The sequence below is a fragment of the Gymnogyps californianus genome, chromosome 7, assembly GCF_018139145.2.
Source record: "Gymnogyps californianus isolate 813 chromosome 7, ASM1813914v2, whole genome shotgun sequence".
NCBI classification, from domain to species: Eukaryota; Metazoa; Chordata; class Aves; order Accipitriformes; family Cathartidae; genus Gymnogyps; species Gymnogyps californianus.
The window spans coordinates 3,848,745-3,865,608 of record NC_059477.1 but is presented as its reverse complement, the minus strand read 5'-3'; the positions used below and the strand labels follow the sequence as shown (position 1 = coordinate 3,865,608).

Genomic DNA, 16,864 nt, shown 5'->3' with positions numbered 1-16,864 from the left:
CCCATGTGTTTCCCCTTGTGCTGTGACGTCCCACTGCCCACACTGATCTGTTATTTGCCAAATGCGCTTTTGCGGATGATCTCTCCGGTGTCCTCCCGGGCCAGCTCCAGGCCAGCCTGCTTTCCTCACTGTGATTGTGAGGCCACGATGATGAGATATGTTGCATCAGTGTATCAGAAGAATTATGCATGGACGTTTGTTAAGACAAGCAGGTCAGTGTTGGGAGGGCAGCCCGAGCATCAACCACACTTTGCCAGCAGGAGAAGAAAGGGTTGTGCCTTGTTCAGAGACCCAGCTGCTTGCTTTTGCTCTGCTGGGCTGTCATTAAGGCTTGTATTCACTGCATTTAATTTTAGGCATCTACCTGGCACATCTCTCAGTTGCCCTGAACTCCTTCTCCGGGATTACGGCCATGAAACAGTCTCTGGAGCTGTAAACCTGCGTGCTGACGCATGGATGATGACGCACTGTGCTGCATCCAGAAGCCTCCTGGCATGTCACCAGCCCCAGGCCTCTCTGTCTGGTTTGTCCGTCCCAGGAAAGATCAGAAGAACCTAAGCCTGGTTTCCTATGAGCTAGAGGTGAGATCGTCCCTGGCACGAACACCAGAGTGGAGATCTGCCTTTCTCAAAGCCACAGGCTCCCAGCCCTGCTCCAGGCTGGCTGGCCCAGGAAAGCTGCTCTTTCAATCTCCTGTCTCCCCAGTGCATCCTATCCTGAGCAGGAGGCTGGGGCACCCACTCCATGTTCCCTCCAGGGCCAGCAGCTGAAGGTAGGAGGTCCGTGTCACCCCAGGTCCTGATCAACAACGACAAGGTTCGCAGGTTGCTCCGGTTTTCAAGGCAAAGGATGCACATCACTTCCTGGGCTTCCTGATGTAGCACCAATCGTCATTGCCAGAGCAGCCTTGAGGGCAGCCGTGCTGGTTAGCCTCAAAAATTAGCAGCCAATTTCTCGGCATTGACTACTGCTGTGGGTTGCATTTGATTAGTATCAGCAGAGTATTTCAACTCAGATTTGTATCTGTCATTCATTATTCCTACTCAGTGTCTAGTATCTTGTGTTCTCTCCCATCATCCCAAGATGACAATCAGCTCATCCCCAAAGAGTAGATGGGGATACACTTGAAAGCACATGAGTTCTCTCTACTTACAGAGCACAAATTGCTTCCTCTGTCCAAACGCTTGCTCCTAGCATGCTGGTTTTCCCACACCACTTCGGGTACATTTTATCTCCTCAAGGGCCACAGAGGAATCCACATTGTCACACACAAAAAAGTGGTCTTGAATGAATTAGTCTTTGTATCTCAGCTGGAAAATTATAATTTGAACCATTCCACTGAAGCGGTGAAATAATATGTGCAAAGTGCCTGAGAGGAGCCCAGCTTGGAGGCTTCTAGTGGAAAAAGAAAGTTCGGATAGACAAAAAAAACCTGGCATGAAGGAGAATGTCATGAGATCAGCCCATAGAATATGCTGAGGAAGACAGAAAGCAACTGAACAAATCTAAGTAATTTGGGTAGCAGTTTGCATTTATTGAGTTCTGGCTCATCAGATGTATCAAATTAGGCAAGTGCACAAGTGCCATGTTTATCATACCAGGCTCCTAACGAGCATCCTCTGTCTTAAGGAGATCCATTTAAACAAATAGATGCAGATGGGGGAATGGCTGGGAGGTAATGAGGTGGTGAGAGGAATGTATGTTGAATTCAGCACTTCTCTGGCTAACTATCAAGCCATTAGTCCCACAAGAAATTCCCAAACATGAAAGATAGGCTCCCTTACACCATGTTGTCTAAGCAGCCTCAACCACGTGGTGTCTGCTGCCGAGAGAGCCCAGACCTAAGCCCAGCTCCTGATTCCATGGAGAGGCTTGGAGAAATCCAGGATTCCTGGGGGTGCAGGATTTGCCAGTGATGTGAACCAGGCCTGTCTTTGCCTTCTTCCATGCAGACTTGTTTCCTGCGTTAAACTTTTGTTTCAAGTGCTTCGTCTAGTCTAATTGGGCTGCTAGACTGAAGGGGGGTGCTCTGATATTTAGCAAGAATATCCCAAACGGCATTTTCATCAGTTCCTTCTCGTTGCACGCTCCGACGGTAACCGACAGCCGTGAGCAAAACTCATTTGAAATCACCCCAGGAAAGAAAAATATAAACATGTCAGGAATAGATCTTATATGCAGAGATATATCTCCTTAAACGCAGCTTCTCCCCATATTTCCCAAACAGTAAATTCACAGATGCGATCTTAAAATCTAGTTAATAGGTAAACAGGCGTATATCCTGGCTAGAGATTAGTTTTGCATACCAGAGAGCTGATACATGTCTTCAGTACCTAGATGGCTGCATCTCTGCATGCGTTTGTTGCCATTTCACAGAAAGATTAGTTGACTTGTCCCACATCCTAGGTCTCTTACTAGATTTGTGAAAGTCTGAGATTTTGAACATTTTTTGAATATTTTTCTGAACAAATACCTAGTACCTAGTGGGGGCTTGTAAGTGTTTTTGGAGTAGTGGTATTACAGCTCTCGAAGGGTAACTTTATCTTCTCTTAAGGGTTTTCTAAATTTAACTATTTCAATGTGTCTTAAAATTATATGTATTTATCTGTTAATCATTCCTATTATTCTTGACTGAGTTTTCTCCTTTTTTCCATTTAGGGTTGGAATCACCAGTAATTTCCACGTAGTATCACTAGCGATCCCTTTGCCAGTGATACGCCATCTCTAATGCACGCAGCACAGTTACATACAAGTTTATTATAGCTATCTTGCCTTACTGTTTTATAAATCTGTGTCTCAGATGATAACCTCCACCCTGATCCCGACTTTCAAATTGTATTTCTTCCACTGAATATCTGCGTTTTGGATCACTCTGCATCGCTGGCAGTCACTATCCTACACTGGGTCTCATTTCACTATTTCCTCCTCATGTTTCTAAGTGTTCAGTGCAACACGGATGTTGGCTGCATGTTTCAAAGTCATTTCAGATGTGAATGTAGTCACTCCTTCTTATTCTCAAGGAATTAATGAGGTTGTTAAATAAAACCAGACACCAACTTTAATCTTTTTACCGCTCCCCTCAGTATCTCTGCTTTTCAGTATGGAACAGCTACTATTTCTTCTTGTTCTATGGTTCTTCCATCAGTTTGCTATCTGGATGAAGGGTTTCACATCTTCTCCACTCTAAATGTCTCTTGAGACATCGTACTAAAAGTTTTATTCCTTTCACTGCAACGTCACCTTCCATTTCATTCAGGACTATTTGTCCATGTCTAAACCAGGGTTGTGGTTTATTTGGTGCAATGAGTTCTCTTCCTGCGCACGTATGAATACGCAAAGGAGACTAAAAATGAACATATAGGCTTAGCACCCCTGCTGTTTCTTGCTCATAGTGCTGTTTGTCTCCTGAACTATAATTTGCCCTCAAGCATACAGCTAATGCGGGTTCCTCCTTCCCACATAATCTTCTCTCTGTTTATGGAGACAGCGGGAGACATGGGCTGACCTGTTGGGTTGTGTTGCCCATCCATGGAGAACAGGGCCTTGGCAATGTTTTCTAGGACTGTGCTCAGACCACCTTGCAATGACTCAAGCTCAGCCTGTTCCCTTTGAGAGTTTAGGCTACCGTCTAGCAGATTTCACAGCCAGGATTCCTTTTTGGCCCCTGGCTGCTTCTTTGCTCATTTCATCCTCTTCATCCAGGTGCCACATCCCATTTCCTCACCTTTCAATTTGTCTGGTGCCTCCAGCACCTCTGGGATAAGCTGTCTCCAGTAACAAGCTCCACATCTCCTCAGAAAATGCCCATATTTCAAAAAATATTGTGCACCCAGCACCTTCCCTAAGGACTAGTGAAAGATGTTCTGTGCTAAGCGCATGTGAATCGTGGTCAATTCTAGATACTTAAATATGGACTTTGAGCCCTAACCTCCACTTCTGAAAGTGGGCCCTAATGCAGGACTGCAAAAGGATTCACTAGAGTTGTCAGTACACATACATCATCCATGTATCATTTACATATTGTACCAAGCTCAACCCAAAGGAGGTATCCTCCCTTTATCTCCAGGCTCTCTGACAGGTTTAAATACACAACTATTTCCACTGCGTGTTCATGTCTTCTGCAGGCAGTAAAGTCAGAACAACTTTTGAGAAGACGTTTATTCTGCAGTTGTTACAGCTCAGGCACTTTTATATGTGGAGCAATATTGGACTGGTACTGTGGAGGTGGCATCTCTGCTCCCGACTCAGCCAGTGAAATGGTGGACGACCCTACCTAGGTTGTTCTGCTGCCCCATTAGACATTTCTGAGATCTGCTAATAAGAAGGGCTGTAGTATCTGTAGTTTGTGGCCATGCAAATATATATCTACCTCATATCATACAGTGACTTCTTTTTAATGCAAATGGACACCACCTAATTCTCACAACGTTTTAAAATGCAGCATAATTCTGTTTGAATGGAAGTTCTTCGGGGTCAAAATCCTATTCCCATGAAAGCAAATGGGAATTTTTGCTCTGGCTTTCATGGAATCCAGATCTGGCAAGCCATGAATGCAGATCTGTCACATTTCTTTCTCTTTCTTCATTAAGTTACTGCGATTTTTTCCTGGGAATCAGATTAGTGAATTCTCATTTGACCAAATACCTCTCTGAGGTACCTCAGCGAGACTGGAACATTTCCTGTGGCTATCGTATCCGCTTCAATATCCTTCAAAGTGAATGTCACAGCCCTTAACCATTGAAACAGGCTTTTCTTTCACAGCAGCAGAACAGCAAACCAGCCTGGATAAGATGAGAGGGACACCATAAATATTACATAGGGTCTGAGGCATTTACTGTAAATTCAACAGGAACTTTTCCAGCTTCCCACTGGGAGAGATTTCTTGGGAATAGAAAGTGCTCTGGAGTTTGTAATAACTTCTTAAGTGATATTGGGATTTTTAACATTCCATATTACACAACAGGAAGCAGAATCTTAATAGAAATGCTGCACACAGTTGCCTTTAATAGGAAACAGAGTCTATGCAGCGGTGGAGGAATATTTAAAATATTCTTTCCCTTTTTTTTCTTTTTTATTTCTTTCAAATTAAAACTGATTTTAGATAATTTTTAATTTACTGAACTCTTTATACTGCTGGATTCAAGAAAAAGCGATGCAGGACAAGGCATGACAGTCACAAGAACAACCCGTTATACTCTGCAGGCTAACTGGATCCTCACTCCAGTTCTCGCAAAGCTGGGGAGCTGGGCTGGGAAGCCCAGGAGAACAGCATGTCTGATGAGTGCTGTCAGGCTTCAGCTTCGTGTTTGCAGACGTCCAGTTCTTGTATAGATACAACTTCGAGCTGAATCTAAATCTGGGCATTTTTCAACGCCAGCGGGACCTCCTAAACTTTAGATCAAAGCAAGCTGAGTTTCCTGTTCAGCCCCTCTCAGAAAGGAGGCTAGCTTCAAACTTCAAGCTGGCAACGTCTGGTTTTGTTCGACTAGAATATGAGTGTAGGATGCAAAAGCCTGACTGGGAATTGCAACCTCACATAAAGAGAACGGGACACCGGTTAAATCTGCAAGCCAGACTTCTAACTCCTCACTTACGCTGAGTTTCAGAAAAGGCAGGCGGAAAGGTAGGGCTGTTCCTGAAAAGGGGTTTCCATACCCCCACTGAAAATGCCAAATGCCTTCTTTTCCCGTTTACATGGGTGAAAAAACCGCACTCAGTACAATGTATATAGCAAACCATAGTTAGCAACACGTTAGTAACTCCTTCACAGAGAATTTACTCACTAGGATCCTAATTCACTAAGGCGTCACGTAGCCTTGTGCTGCTACATTTGGCAGTCAAAGGGGTTACGCAGTTGTCTGAGGTTGAGCACACGGTCGGGGTGGTTTGCTGAACAGGGTTTGCTGGCCATATAGACAACAACTGACAGCGAGGAAGGATTCCCCCTGCTCCTCACGCTGGAGAACTATCTTTGTGCTCTGGCATTCAAGAAATACCCAGACTATTCAATAGTCATAAATGTTTTTCTTGACTTTCAGCTGAGAGAAATTCCTTCCAACTGATGTTGCTTTTTTATACAGACCGCAGGGTACATGATCTTGAATGGAACCCAGCCTTTTTGCTTTAAGGTAATTTGTGGCTATTTCTTGGGTCTGAGCAAAGAATGGGGCTCGAACTTCTCCTTCCCCACAAGCAAGTGGCTGGTGAGTAACACTTGTGAGTAAGCGTCATCAGATGTCTGTGCAAATGAACCTTTCCCCCACCTAGTCTGAGACACGTACAAAGTGATCCAAAGAAAGTAGAGGTTTGTGTGAAAGCGGGCAGGCAGGAGGACTCGAGCAAGCCTTGGCAGTGGAGCTCACCTCCAACTGCAGGGAAGCTCTGACCGGAATCCGGACTCCTTGCCTCACCCTTGTTTCATTTCCAAATTTAAATGTGGGATAATGTTTACAGTAAATACAGGTCACCTCCATGTCTGGGAAGGAATTTCATCTCCATGCACTTCTGTGCTTTCAAAAGAGTTGCATTTTATAGCAAGTCTTTTATTTATAAGTGGTTGGAAAGGGGCTTGTGTTTTAATAAATGAGTAATCAATGGGTAGCACCCAGCAGCTTGCTGTCGGTAGCGTATAATTTTCCTGTCTGTAACATGCTCAAGGAGCTCTATTGACCACTTATGAACTCTGTGCATCACTTAGAAATCAGACTGCACTGTGAAGTGTACTCGATTGGTGCAGAGACTGCTGAAAAGGCAAATATAAGAGGCCATGTATTAAAGGAAATCTCATGTCTGAGAGCTGCATTAGGTCCTGGGTGCTTTAGGATCACACTGTCAGACCGCAGTTAGAAAGGGGCTCCTGTGCTTTTTCAGCCTCTCCCAAAAAGAGCAGAACAGAACAGACAGAAATTTCACCCTGGAAGTTTGCTTGCATGGTCATCCCCGCAGTCTGGTACTTTTTGCTTGTGTTTGTAGTCATTTCCGGACAGAGCTGTTGTGAATAATAACTAAACTGAGACTGAGATCTGGTTGTGAGCTACTGAAGAAAGCATTTTTTCCTCTGTGCCAGAGGGTTGTATGCTGAGTTCAGATTCAGGCAAACCCTTACCAGACTCCCCTGGAACAAGCTTGGAGGGACAGAGCTATAGCAGAGGGAAGACTGTTTCCAGCTAAAAACGTGATTATAAAAATGATGCTACGGTGGGAAGCAGCTCCGGCCGATGCAGTGGCTGCTGGGGATGGGACCGTGTAGCTCCCTCCGTGCTATTTTCCCTTTAAAGTGGAAGCTGCCTCCTTGTCCAGAGTTGCAGGAGTCCTGTCTTCGCCTGCTCCACCCTGCACCTGAGCTTCGGAGCGCTGGCCAGCACAGCTGGGCAATGGGCTTTGCAGGCTGATGAGAGGGGACATCAGCCCCAGCCCCAGCCGGGAGGGCTGGGAAGGATTGGGTAACTCTCCTATCATCTGCTTTTTGCTGCTCTGCTGTGGGGCATGGGAGGGAAAGCCGATAACAGGTCAGGCCTTTTACCTCACTCTAGCTCACGCTCTTTCCTGCAGGCCATGTGTAACCTCAGTTTCAGCATTTGTGTGCCTTTGGGACCCAAGAGACGCAGATTTCCTTTTCAGTCCTGCTCCTGGCCCGTAGCGTGATTGTAAGAAGTCATTTCACAGCTGCCTGCCTTAGTTTCCCCCACGCAGTGAATTTTTCAGGATTAGTTAGCTTGTGCCTGTCTCTCACCCCTCTCTAAGGGATGCTGAGCATGAGGTCTATCCAGGGACTAAGTTACCTGTAAAAGAGATCAAAGAAAGGTCCCGGTTACAAAATTAGATTCCTGGTTAGTGGCTTCTGACCTTTCCCATTTCTGGGACTGCAGTCCCTTTCTGTTTGCGATTTTGAGCAAGTCTGGACAATTTTGACAGGTTTGGTGTCAGGAGTTTCTGATCTGGAGCTGTCTGCAAGAAAAGAGGATCTGGGTGTATTTTTGCCTTTCCATGACTGAAAGCTGCTGTAAGTCCCAGAAAGGCTTTTTCAACATTAATGACATTTTGTGGCTTCTATCCCGAGGCATATTTAAAAAGGCTTGGTTTTCATGAGGCGGATAATAAGGTGAAAATTGTCTCCTATTATGACTTCTCAGGTCTAGCCCTCCTCCCAGTTAGTACCAGAACTGTCCCCCCTGCTCCTGAGCATTAAATTTGACTGCTTAGACTTGTTAAAAACTCTAGGTTTAGCTTCCTGCTTAAAGCTGTAATTTTAGATCCTCGGTGGGTATAAATAGACACAAATACACAATGCAGTTATGCTGACTGACATTAACTGGGAATAAGGCCCAAACATTCATTCCTTCTCTTCACCTCTGCTGTCTGTCTCTCGAACGCAGACACACACACATACCCGCATGCACTCTTGTACAGACCGAGACTCTGGAAAGGTTTTTGGAACTTAATCTCCTGCAAAACGTATAGTTTTCCTTCTACTGCATAAATTGATCTGTAGGTTTATTAGTTAATTCTATATATGAAATAAAATGGCCATGACAGGAATTGTGTGCAGACCTTTGATGGCATTTTTACATGACAATTTGCAAGAAGACAAAAGTCTGCAAGTTAATGTGGTGACCCACCAGAAACACTGGAAGTTTATCATTCCTTTTCCACAACTTTATGTATACAGTGTTTGGAGGAGGAGGCTTTTTCTGTTTGTTTTTTTTTTTTCCTGTTTTTTTAAAAGAAGAATAATTATAACCCAGCAATTGCTTTTGGAGTTAAAGGGGAAATCATCTCCATAAGTCTGTCTGGAATGACTCAGCTCTGTGTTGGGGATCTGCAGTGCAGAAACGAGGATACGAACGTGTTTCTCAGCCATTTCTGGAGGGATAACTGCTTCCTGCACAGCCCCGCGGGTCCTTGCTCACAGCCGGCATCCCTCCACCCTGGACGAGGGCCATGCTCAGCCCTCGGGGACGGGTGGGAGAAGCAGGAGTCTGTAGGAGCCGTGTACATGCTCACGTGTTAGTACACACGGATGTACCTACTTCAGCACAGGCAGATCTGCTTTTCTCGCATAGCAAGTGAAGGACATACGATCTAGGGTCAGCCATCATGGGATCAGCAGGGCATGTTGGCCCCGTGTTCATGGGGCACCATCCTGAAGGCTCATTCCCCAGCTTGGCTCCTGCAACTGGAGTTGCCGGCCATGAGAAGGCTGTCTGTAGGCAGTGGACATTGCCTATCACACATTATCTTTGCCTTCTCCCCCTTGAGCTCTGTTTTTGGCAGCTCTCTACAGCAGCCAGTCACTGCAGCCTATATGTGCACAAAGCAGCTGGTCAGAAATGTTTGGTCAAGGCTTTTCTTTTCCCCTCCCCCACGAAAAATGGCTTTTAGACAAACTACTTCCCATGGAGAAATTTCCTTTTGCACGGACATTCCTGGAGGAGGAGGGGATGCCCAAAATGCTGAATTGCCTGTGGGGGATGCAAACATCTGACGATGCTTAAACGGAGGAAAAAAAACCCCAAACACATCCATTCTCACTGGACTTGATTGCTTGAGCGTGTTTTCTCACAGCAATAATGTATGATTAACCTTAAGTGGTTTCCATGACTGATAAGTCCTTTTCTAAAGGCCTGCTCTGCACTGGCTGCTCAGGGCATGAATTCCCAGTGCTGTCATCCCTGCCCCTTCCCAAGCCTTAAATCCCTCTTGGAGAAGAGCATCCGAGGGGATCGTCCGCATCAGGCTGGATTTATAGGAAGCAGGCGAGAAAGGAGGGGGAATATTTTCACATTCTTTTGAAACATACGTTGGAAAATCTCCCTAGGAAAGAAAAGTGCTTACGCAGCTTTAGTTACTGTACATGTGCTTTGGATTGTGTGAAACCCTATCTGCTTTTTCTCAGCAGAGTCCTGATCCCCACATGAGAGAGGCAGACAGACAGGCAGACCGGCAGACCCAGTGACGGTGACTTGCTGCAGAGACCCTTCAAGATCCCGCAGGCAAGCGCTGAGAAATGCCCCCACCGTCTGCATTTGTCGGTCCAGGCGGGTGGGAGGAAGAGGAGGGTGATACTCCTCCTTGGACCCAGGCCCAAAGAACTTGTCAAAGCAAAATATTTGGGGCGTGAAGTCTTTGCTAGAAAAGATGGCCGTGGCTTCGAAATGCCTCAGACTTTTTATCAGGAGTCTTAAGGGTTAGAGGGTCTGTTTCCCTACTCCACATCTTGATGCTGCTTGTGCAGCTGGATAGTCCCTGTCCGTGGCAGAGCATGCTTGGGATGCCAAACGCAGGACAAAGCCCCTAACAGCATACATGTACAGGAGGGCAGCGAAGGACTGATCAAACACTCAGAGCTCAGTCTGATTAGTCTCAAGTCTCCAGTACTGCTCTGTCCTGCGTGTTGAAGCTCTCACCTCCTGTCCAGAAGTTTTTGGGGCTAAATGCTCAGACAGCTTTGTTGGCCGTTTCTGGAAATGAGGAGATTCCCTCCTCTTCAGTGCACGTGTGTGTCTCAAAAGTCTGGGGAAAGAAATGGTTGGGCAGCCACGCTACCACTGCAGACACCAGCAAAAATGACACCTTTTTGTTGTGCCTGGCAGGATCCAAGGGCGAAGGCACCTGTGAGAGGACAGGAAAGCCCCCTCGTGCTGTAATGGAAATGCGGTGCTGGAGGGAGCAAGGGGCAGCTTCCAGGAGACAACTGGGCTAGCACTATGGTTTCTCCACTGCTGCTGCCCATGGAAATGTGTGTCCCCGCAGGGGCTTGGCATATATGTGAGGAGGAGGAGACAGCTCCCTGAGAGGGGGTAAGGCGGGGGAAGTATTGGGAATGTGAATACCACAAAAACAAATCTGTTAATAATTACAGCCCAGTAGTGCTCCTAGCAGCCGCTGCTTTTCAGGCTGGACCCTCACCCTAAACGGGTATCTCGAGCACCCCTGGACTCATCTTGGCTGAAAGCTTGGCAGGGTCTGGTAGAACAGCAATTTGGGGGCAGCTTCCAGTCTCCTGAATCAGCATTTTGAAGGCTAGACATGCTGAGTTACCCGCCTTCCTTCCCCCAAGGCGTGTGTATATCTACAGATATAAAATACACATATAGCTGTGTGTTAGTACACACACTCCCACCTCTGTGAAATGTCAGCCAAAAAATAATTCAAAGATTGCTCAGCCTGGTTCAAATGCTGTTAGGCTTCAGAAATTACACCCCCCTCCAGGAATGGGTAAGAGCTGACACAAAGCAGCAATAACCAAAAATTTCCCAGCTGTTGTGTCTGGTCTTTTGAAAACAGGAATTCCTTGGTACAGAGCCTGAAACCTTACTCTTTCCATTCAGCATTGCCTGAGGGCGCTAGCATTAAAAGGATGTATGAGAAAGGATTTATTGTCAGCAAGGTGCTTGTAGCAACAACATTATTTTTTTAAAGACCTGAGTATAGACGGACATTAGGAGGATGGGGGGTAACCATTGCTAGGTCTGTTTTTCTTCCCAAGACTGTCTGCACGGAGAGCCACTTGCAAGAAGCACATTATGCTCCAGAGTCCAATGGCCCTACAATACTAGCAGAGACGGCTCATAGCTCTTCGTGGTTTAGTCAAGTTGGCTGCAGTCAGGGCTAAAGAAACATGAAGCAGAACAGGATCATCTCAGGAGAGCACCATGGAATAACACGGTATGATGTTCTGTTTGGCCTGTTTTACCTGAGTTTTCTCTGGAGACATCAATTCTCAAAGGCTGGTGGAACAAACACTGCAGATGAATGCAGGAATAGTCTGTGATTCCCTTAGCTGCTGTCAGAGTATGCGTAGATTATTCCTAGGAATTCAGGACTGGGATAGGAAGCAGGTTTCACCAAGACCTGGATCAAGAGTGGAAGCTGTTCTCTTCTAAATTCCTGGTGCACAGGACCCGAGGCAGGTAACATCCTCATGAGAGCATCCCTGGCCAGGGCCACAGGAGCTGTCTGGCAGCATGAAGGAGCTTTAAAATGCTCCACCGAGCCCCAGTCTGCCTTCCATAGGTCTTTGGTACGTGACTTGATGAACTGAAGCTTCAAGTAAAACACTCAAAAGCCCAAGGTACTATTGCAGGGGTTGATTACATGGTATATTTCACCTTAAGAACATAGAAGCCCACAGCTTTTGAAACAGCACACGTTTCCTTCAGCTTATAACACTACTGCAGCTATTCCCAGGGCAGTCAAAACCTATAGTTTTTTGACCTGGAAATTTTTCCTTCATGGGTTGTGATATTGTCTCTAGCTCAAAAGGTTGTTGGTAATGTGCCTTCAGTTGCATGAAGGATGCTGCACAGATTTATGCTAAACTTTGTGCTTCCTCTGACAAAAGCAAATCTGTGGGAGCTCAGAGGTTTCCTCCTTTCAGCCTCCCCCCAGGCCATCCACATCTTCCCTCCATCTGACGATACAAACATGCAGCTATTTCAGTGCAGGCTCCTATTGTTCACAGAGTGCTTTGATGGTAGAAAGCAAACTTTGTACTTGGAGCGCTTAATTGGGTACCAGCGCAAAGTCTGATTTACAGGAGTATATAGCCGTGTTCTACATTTTATTAATGCTGTGTGCATAATCATGCCACTAAAGTCAGATCCTTTCAGTCAGAACTCCACACATGAGGCTGAATATTGGGATGTGGGCATTGTGATAAAATTTTGAATAATCAGAATCTCAAACAGTTGGAAATCACATTGACATTTCTTCTACAAAGTGTTACTTTTAAAGGTTTCTTTAAAAATATATGCATGAAGAAAAATCTGGTGCAAAACACTTAGACTTGGTGAGCGTTTTAGTATAAGTGTAAAAAATGGCCTAATGGAAATTTGAAAAAGACAAGTCATGATTTGTCTCATGGCTTTAACAACGATTAGTTTGATTTTTTGGTAACAAATACTGCAAATACAAAATCCTGGAAGAGAGAGTCGAAAAGTGCCTGGTGCTTATTTTGGCTCTAAGAAACCTGTTTTTTTGAGGTGAGGAGCATCTGTAGCTCCTGTTGATTTCAGAAGGAGGACACTACCTCCAGGATTTGAACAACATACGATGGAAACAGTTAAACACGAATCATTCATCACGTAAGTCAGCACTAAGAAAATGATCTCATATTTATTTATGTCCCTAGCCAGATTTGTACTCATTTCCTCTGTGAAAGGTAATAAATTGCCTCAGCTAGAGTCTTCAGCATCAAGCTTTTAAGCAACATGATGCCCACAACCCCTGTGGCATTGCTTGTAGTCTAAAGAGGTCGCGACTTCTGCAGCTCAGCGGACGGGCAGGGCTGCCGTGATGGCTCCTACACACCACTTTTTCAGTACTACCTTTTCCCAAGGGCCAGTGGAGGCTCAGAACCACTGGTCTATGCCTTCTTACATGTCTCAGGAGACCATGTTTGTCTGTGCCATGTTTCTCAAGTTATCAGATCTTGCAACTATCTCACTGGCTAGCCCTTCAGCTTTGCTCTTATAGTAGGAAAGCTGAAGACCTGGGGTCATCGTTACATCAGTGAAGTTAATCTGTAGGTGAAATAGAAAGAGCTAATCCATAAATAACAGTAAAAATTTAATTATTTGGCTATTAGCAAGTCCATCAAATGAATAGAGTGCCTTTAACCAAGGCTTAAAATCATCTCCATCGCTTACCATCATTTTGTTTCTGACCATTAGTAATTCATACCTATAGCACGTGTACAATGTCGAATACTCATTTCTTGTTTAGCCATCCAGGAATTCATCATGGAGTTGGGAAGAAAGATTCACTAGTATGTCCAATTCTAAGAGTACTTGTTTTGTATTTTTAAGTTCATCAGTATTTCCAGTAACTGGTAGGGCTGTGTAAGTGGAGACACAGTTGGTAATATTGTAATTATAGTTATATTCCGTGATGTTTTATGTAAATTAACTTTTTTCTTTTCCAGTCTAAGTAATGTTACTATGTTATTTTTATGATGTAGTCCTGTGGTTTCTAAACTAAGGCCCACAAAACCCTGCAGGCTGACTGTCCCAGAGCTGGTCCATGGGTTGCACCAGGCCGCAGATTCAAAGAGCCCTCCTGCTAGCTGATATGAAGCTTTATGTCCCACTGCCACAGGGCTTGACGTGTTAGATGTGTACCCCGGTATGTGATGGGCCCTGTTGCTGCTTTGTAGTTACACACACACACAAATTAGAACAGATTTGGGAACCGCTTACCTACTACATTCTTGTTCTCAAAGGGATATGGCTTTGTCAGTATTTTACAAAGAATTAACCCTAAGGCATGGCCCTGGAGAAAGAAGTATTTAATTGGTTCAGAAAGAGCTAAAACCTTCTCCCATAGCAATCAAAGGAGGTTTTGCCATTGTTTTATGAAGTTGGAAGAGATTCAGAGCATCCCATGATGGCTGCTTTGGGTTATGGGAATTACAATTACGGTTTCTATTGCTGTTCTTTGAGTTGCAGCTTGCTCCAGGTGCATAAAATTCAAATAGTCGTGGTTTTGGTGTATGAAATAGAGACAGGCTGGGGAAATGGAGGGGGGTGGGATGGGGACTTCAGGTGCAATTTCAGCCCATGGGGTGCAAGGGATGTGTGGTACCTTTCATTTCCCCCACTGTGGAGCTAATCTGAAATTCTGAAAAGATCTTCCCTCTATAAAATAACTTGTACTTACTACAGAAAGACTTCCTCGTGGTGGTAGCAATGATGGTTATATTGGTGTCAACCCAACTGAGAGCCCTGAGACAGACATTCTTCCCTCCAGAGCTGCAGGTGTGACAGAAGAGCATTTCTGGGGGAGGATATGGTAACAACAGTAATTTCTTATAAGCAAGGAGTTGTCACAGAGTGCTTTTAGAAGCAGAGTCTGTCTATGCATCTCTCCAGAAAGCTATGGCACCCATCTGTACAATCTACTTTTGTAACCTTTTAGACAGGTGTTCATACATGTGTTGCACTAGAAACATTCAGGTAACACTTTCCAATAGTGTGAGAGTCCAAAGGAAGTTTTTATAAACCACCTGGGCTGGAACTGGCTGATTTGGAAAGCTGGCACTATGAAATTTGTAAGACTGTTCCCACTCCCTATACAAGTTAATTTGTTTGTATGTAAAGTGAATATTTATGTGCAAAAAAAGATGTACTTGCAATTTAAGGAGTTCAGGGGAGAATTCATTTTCATTAAACAATTCATAAAACAAAGGACAGCAATGAAAAACAGGAATTCTCCCTAAATCACCAGCTCTATTAAAGCCTGCTTTTTCTGGTGCTCTAGGGCAAGGAAGGTGCCAGCCCCATGACAGAGGAGAGGTGTGAGGTGAGGCCATATCAGTGGCACGTGCACCTCCAACCAGGCAGAAAAGAAACCACAGTTCGTTTCGAGACCTGGCCTGGGGCTGGTTCTCCCTGCTAGCCCGTACAGCGCTAGAGCTGATTTCAGGATGGAGGTGCTGGGCCGTGAGATGGGGCACTGGGATGGGGGAAGGGAGTTCAAGAGTGTTGTAAAGGCGTGTGGCTTCTGGCTTCCAGAAGTTTTGGGTATGCTGGCATCAAAGCTTTTGTCCACCCCTGTCATAATAGGTGAGCATCTCACTGTCTTTTACATAATCACCATCCTCAAATCCTATATTTCAGTGTGGAAAGAGCAGCAGAAGGTGTCTTATCTCCGGCTATATGGGGAACTTGCTGTAAGGACTGAACCTGGGTCTCCCAAGCTCCAGGCTCCAACTCAAATCACCAGACAACTCCTGCCCTCTTCCTCTGCAGCCACTGATCCGGAAAAAGCTGTGGTCGTAATCTGGTGGTAAATCTCTTCAGATCAAATAGCTTTGCTCTTAACAAAATAATCCTATAGAATGACTTGGCTCTCAGCTGAGAGCAGGAGGAAGATCTGGGCAGTGTATTACAGTCAGGGCACAGCACCAGGAAATTAAGCTTTATTATGTGTTCTCTGGCAACAAAGTGCACACGGAAGTGATGTTTATGGCACGCGCACCACCGTTCTGTCTCTTAATTCTTAATCCTTTGCCCATCACAGTATGGTTGGGGAGTTTTCTTAGGGGAAAGCAAGGCTAATTTCTAGGCTTACTGTTGAGAAAAACAAATCTGGGTGTGAAGTTTTCCTCCTTTTTTTAAGCTGCCAGACGACTTGACTGCTCTGCTCTGCCTGTTTCTGTTCACTTCTGGAGTGAGCATGTCAGGTGGGGCATGAGCCAGATCAAGGGTAGGTTCATCACCAAAATAGCTCGATCCCCTGACACCCACTTTCCTCTTCTGCTGACACTACCGCATGGTCATGAGGCCAAGACCACCAACGTGCCTCCTGTTTGGAGCTCGGGGCAGAATATAACTGGCTTTGTGCATCACCACTGCTGCCCAGACCCACAGAGTAAGGGACAAAAGAGTCACTTTGACACCAGCTTATCTGCCACATGGCAGCATGTTAATAAGACTGTGGATTAGCAATCTGGCATTTAAAAACATTATCATATTTTTTCCCCCCGTTCTAGGAACCTGGTAGTGGTAATGAAAGTCTGAAGCCATGGCTTCGGTTCCTTTCTAATTTAAAGATAAGATACCAGACTATAAGTCAAGAGATTTGGTGGCTGGTCTTTAGCTGTACTGTAAATCTTTTTCCATTTCCTCTGGCCAAATCTGGAAAAAAAAGCTGGAGTCGTGACCCAAAGCAAAATCCCCAGCCACTGTCAAGTTGCTGGCATACTTGTTTGCCTCAGGGAAACTGTTACATTGGTGAATTCCCAGATTTTATTTTAGGGTATCATAATACTGATAATCAGAGGACCTGTCTCTAAGGATCTGTTCCACAGAAATACTTGTGATTTTCAGAAGAATATTTTCTCTGTTAACAATAGTGCTTACTG

General features: G+C 45.1%; 1 long non-coding RNA gene across 3 annotated transcripts in view; it reads left to right on the top strand.

Annotated features, from left to right (window-relative positions):
• The window catches only part of LOC127018528 (uncharacterized), a 94,859-nt gene extending 84,877 nt beyond the window's left edge, over window positions 1-9,982 (top strand). The window contains exon 3 of one of the 3 annotated variants that reach the window (XR_007766760.1): window positions 9,899-9,982. This is a non-coding gene — a long non-coding RNA (uncharacterized LOC127018528). Of the gene's footprint in view, window positions 1-356; window positions 818-9,895 lie in introns of those variants that run through there. The other 2 variants (XR_007766761.1, XR_007766759.1) reach the window with 2 other exon arrangements.
• The last annotated feature ends 6,882 nt before the right edge of the window (window positions 9,983-16,864 follow it).